At 43.8% G+C, this 5,280-nt stretch overlaps 1 non-coding gene across 1 annotated transcript; it reads left to right on the top strand.

Annotated features, from left to right (window-relative positions):
* The first annotated feature begins 4,860 nt into the window (after positions 1-4,860).
* Positions 4,861-4,967, top strand: LOC120879736. Its single transcript, XR_005724881.1, has one exon. It is a non-coding gene; the product is annotated as a U6 spliceosomal RNA (small nuclear RNA).
* Positions 4,968-5,280: the final 313 nt, after the last annotated feature.

The raw sequence follows: 5,280 nt of genomic DNA, 5'->3' as shown, positions 1-5,280 counted from the left end.
GTCGGACATGACTGAGCATCTAACACTTGATACTAATATTTAAAGCGGTAACTCTTGAACGAAGCAAATTCACCTCCACAATGTGCATAGGCCTCAACCAATCAGTTGAAGGCCTGAATAGAACAAAAGACCAGTCTTTCTCAAGCAGGAGGAAATTTTTCAACAAAATGACTTCAGGCTTCATTTGCACCGTTGACGCTCCTGTGTCTGGAACCTGCAGAACCACACTGCAGATTTTGGACTTGTCAACCTCCATGATCATGTGAGCCATTTCCTCACAACAAATCTCCTATTTTAATACACATTCATCACTTCCATTAGTCCCTCAGTCATGTCTGACTCTTTGTGACCCCATGCACTATAGCCTACCAGGGTCCTTTGTCCATGGGATTCTCCAAGCAAGAATACTGGAGTAGGTTGCCATTTCCTTCTCCAGGAGGTCTTCCTGACTCAGGGATCGAACCCATGTCTCCTGCATTGCAGGCAGACTCTTTGCCATCTGAGCCACCTGGAAAACCCTGAATATTCATTAGAAGGACTGATGCGGAAGCTAAAACTCTAATACTTTGGCCACTTGATACAAAGAGCTGACTCATTGGAAAAAACCCTGATGTTGGGAAAGATTGAAGGCAGGAGAAGGGGACGACAGAGAATGAGATGTTGGATGGCACCATTGACTCAACGGACATGAGTTTGTGCAAACTCCAAGAGGTAGTGGAGGACAGAGAAGCCTGGCGTGCTGCAGTCCATGGGGTCTCAAAGAGCGGGACCTGACTGAGTGGCTGAACAACAAAACAGTTCCATTTTTCTGCAGAAGCTTGACTAATACAGCCAGGAAAATTCTTTTCCCATGAAACAACTATTAAATTTTGCAAGACTAACTAGAGTTCCAAGAAGAATAGAAGGTTAGGGGAAGTGCCACCATAGTCCATGGCCTCCAAGAAGATCTGCTGTCTTCATACAGAACACACGTAAGAGAAGAGATGAGGGGAAAAAGTGAAGAAACCTAAAGTCATCATTGCCAGGGGCTAGCGAGCTCTCAAATCCATGACTTCACTCACAGGATAATTTCTCTTTTGCTCAAGAGCTGTTCTCTCACATACCTCAAAAAGATACGTGACAACACAAATAGTAATATGATCTCAGGAATCTTTAGAAGATGCTCTCCCGCTTGACACACCTATGTTCCATTCCATGTTGCCTCACAGTTTTCCTCTGAGCGTTAAATTTCAGATGAGGCAATGGCACCATCTATGACACAGTTGCTGCTGACAGTTCCAGCGGCCTGGCGTGTCTCCTGCGATACATGCCTTCTGCCCCCCGTTCCCCAACATGCTGAAAGACCACTGGCAAAGGAACTCTAAGATGTTCTCTGAACCCACTAGCAACCAGGTATCTGATCGGTAGGGCAAGGCATGTGCCCGTTGAGCAAAAATACTAAAACAAACTGAATCCTTTGCTAAAATATGTGACAAAAACACAAAGAACTCTAAGCATTTACTGTGACACAATTACCATGAACTTTAGTTCAATCTTAAGCAAACAACTTTTTTTTTTTCTGCTATAGCCAGAGGAAATTCTCCTTATGTATTAAAATGAATGATTTCAGGCACTGATAGCTTAAGAATGACATAACTGTGCATGCCAAAAATACTGCTAATACTCAGGAGTTCCTTTCTTGAAGGAGGGAAGGAAAACTTAACTATTGACTTATCAACTATTTTAAAGTGAAATATATCAGTGCTAAAAAGTCCCATTTTGCTAGAACACATGTCTCTAGAGATTCCTTTTCTAACCTTACAGTTGATACTCTTTGAGTGTTTTCTCACTTTACAAGTAAGATTGAAAAAGCACCTCCTACAAAGCATTATTTAATGTTTTAAATAAAAGGTGCTGAAATTCTACAGTGTGTTATTTTGAATGATGGTAGTATTTCATCCAGAATAGTGCCTGGGTGTGTGCATGAATGCTCAGTTATGTCTGACTCTATGACCCCATGGACTGCAGCCTGCTAGACTCCTCTGTCCATGGAATTCTCCAGGCAAGCATACTGGAGTGGGTTGCCATTTCCCCCTCCAGGGGATCTTCCTGACCCAGGGATCAAACCCACATCTTCAGCATTGCCAGGCGGATTCTTTTCCACTGAGTCAGCTGGGAAGTCACCTGCAAAGCACAAGACTATATAAGCTTTCAGACCACTGACAAGGTTGGCAGTTCCAGTGGATTAAGCAGACCTATGAGTAGGTAAGTTTGCAACCCCTCAAAGATGGACTTTCCAATGAAGGGTGAAAGGGCTGAGATGCAATGATCATCGGTGATTATGTGAGATCCACCCTAAAGCTAGTGTCTTTTGTGGACGTGAAAGAGCAAAAGGCAGATGAGAAAATGTCTTGAGAAGCATTATCCGCATAGAGCTGATCTGAAGGAGGACGACATTTCAGATGAGATAGAAAGTGTTGCCATGCTTTCTCTAAGACGTTAGGCACCATATGATGTTCTTCAAATAATGGTGTGTCCTTCCCTCTCCAACTCCAGCCACAGTGATTATTCAGCATTTCTGAAAGAGCACTATGATATTATTAAGATATAGGATCCTTTCTTTTCTTATTACATCTGGATTTTATTAATATGGCATCAAGGTATTAAAACAGTCACTATATATCACCCTCTGTGAATTCTGCGGTGGCGAAAATGGTCCTTGAATAGGAGTTTAAGACGTTATTCAAGTATTTAGGCTCTCCAGCAATGAAAGTAACTACATACTGAGAAATGTATTATTTCAATTGAAAAGTCTTTTATAGGAAAGTAATAGGTTTAGAAAAATCCTTAAGGCAAATAACTCTATTCTGATCAAAATCACAGGACTCCGAAATGGCTAGAGAATGACATTTCTCGTTGAACAGCTTCTATCTAAGAAATTTTCCACAGTTTGAGGTCAGTCTCCTGTCGATTCCTATTAGCATCTGGTTAAAATAATGCAGGAAAAATTAGATTCAGGAGTATCTTGCCCTAAAACCTCATGCCCTGAAAGAATTCTATGGTGTATCATTATCTGAGAGGCTGGTACTGTGGCAGCAACCTCTTCCCCCACCGCTGAGAGCCAGCTCAGAGCTTGAGGGGGATAGGATGACAGGGAACACAAAGACCAAATGGTCACTCAGGTTATGTCCACCATTGAAAACAAGGCCATTTCTGCAGTGTCTGAAAATGAAGCTGATAATGCAGGAGGGAAAGGTAAGTGATTCTCATGGACTAGTGAATGAGCAACTTGTCACCTATCACTGAGATGGAAATTTTTGTATAGGCAATCTACCTAGAAATAATAGCACCGAGAAACACTTAAGTAGGCCCACTATTTAATTCAAATATCTGTGTAACCTTTTAGTCTGAGGATATATTCCACATCACATCCTTGGGAGGAAGAGGGACTGTCACACTGCCTCTGCTTTATAGCCTGGAGGGGCCAACAGTGGGAGAAAAAATAATATGCTCTAGATCACCACATTCGGTCAACTCCAGGTTGAGGCTGAAAATCAGATCTCCCAACCCCAAGCATGTCCTAACATTTCCTGGGACTTTTCAGGGTGTGTGTTTTTTTGTTTTTTTGTTTTTTTTTGGTGAACTCAGAATTCTATTTTGACTTTGCAGTCATTGAAAGAAATTTGAAAATCAACCATACTGTTGACTTCATTCTTCAGAGCCTGTTGATACTTAGAAACATGTCTGCTACAACATAAACACCATGTTACTTGGTCATCGAAAGAAGAGATCAGGTTTAGAAACTATATCCCATGCACAATTTTAAAACATGTGTAAACAGGAAGAACAAAGAGTATGGCTCATCATCCCCTTATACAAATGGTGAAGTCCCAACTCATTGTATCACCCAGGACACCAAACCCTGAGGGGAATTCAGAATGGGGTTGGGGGGGAAGAAGGGAGCATTTTGTGCTTTGGATGGATGGGCCCCTAGCTAGTGAAGATGCATATCTAAGTAGGAATTTCCGTGATCTCAGGTCCAGGTGCTTGCATTCTCCCACACAAAGAGAAGCACTAAAATCATTAATTGAGATGCCTGTTCTTTGTGACGGGCTTGCGTGCCTGTGTGCTCAGTGCCTTTAGTCGTATCCGACTCTTGGCGACCGTATGGCCTGTAGCTCACCCAACTCCTCTGTCCGTGGGATTTCCAGGCAAGAATACTGGAGTGGGTTGCCATTTTCCCTTCCAGGGGGATCTTCCTGACCCAGGGTTCAAACCCAGGTCTCCTGCATCTACTGCGTCTCCTGCACTGCAGGCAGATTCTTTACCACTGAGCCACCAGGGAACCTTTGTGACTAACAGTAATATTTTTATGCTTGACTAAATGTATTTCCCAGCACCCCCCCCAAAAAACTATATATATATATGTATGTATGTATGTATGTATATACTGGCTCTTCCCACTTCTTTGGAGCAGTTTCTCAGAGCTATCTGAGAGGCTATCTCCTGGGCCATTGTCCTTAGGTCCCCAAACAAAACTGAAACTCACTGCTCTTAGGTTGTGCATTTGTTTTCAGTAGGCATGTGCAATAAGTCATTACATTCAAGAGAACACCTAAAATTCCACGGAACCAAAAAACACGTAACATGGAAAACTGACAGGCTATGTTGCTTACACAACTCTTTAGTTCAGGAGCCCTAAAATGCCAAGAACTTCCTCCTGCAGGTATCACAGTGTCATTGGCTCTGAAAAATTGTCTGTGACACCCGTTTCCTTAAAAGTAGGTAGAGTCAGCTTCACTCTTAAAGATGAGAATGTTGAGCGACGACTCTTTCCCCTCAGGAACTGCGGCTGAGAAGAGGGCAGCTGGGGGAGAAAGAGTGCTTGCTTCAGCCGCACATACACTAACATTGGAATGGGGCAGAGAAGATTAGCATGGCCCCTGTGCAAGGATGACCTGCAAATCTGGGAAGCGTTCCATCTCTGGTGGGGGCGGGGTGGGAGTTTCTTCCCAGGTGGCACTGGGAAGAACTCACATGCCAGTGCAGGAGATGTAAGAGATGCTGGTTGGACCCCTGGGCCAGGAAGACCCCTGGAGGAGGACAATGGCAACCCACTCCAGTATTCTTGCCTGGGAAATCCCATGGACAGAGGAGCTGGGTGGGCAAAGGTCCTTGTGGTTACAAAGAATCGGACCGGACTGAAGCAACTGAGCACAGGGGAGGCAGAACCCTGCTTGGCTGCGCCCTGAACCCAGGACCCTTCCCAGTTGATCCCATCTTCCTAGGGAGACTTCCCAG

Source organism: Oryx dammah, unplaced genomic scaffold (genome assembly GCF_014754425.2).
Source record: "Oryx dammah isolate SB20612 unplaced genomic scaffold, SCBI_Odam_1.1 HiC_scaffold_20, whole genome shotgun sequence".
Classification (NCBI taxonomy): Eukaryota; Metazoa; Chordata; class Mammalia; order Artiodactyla; family Bovidae; genus Oryx; species Oryx dammah.
This window is presented reverse-complemented; position numbering and strand designations above follow the sequence as displayed.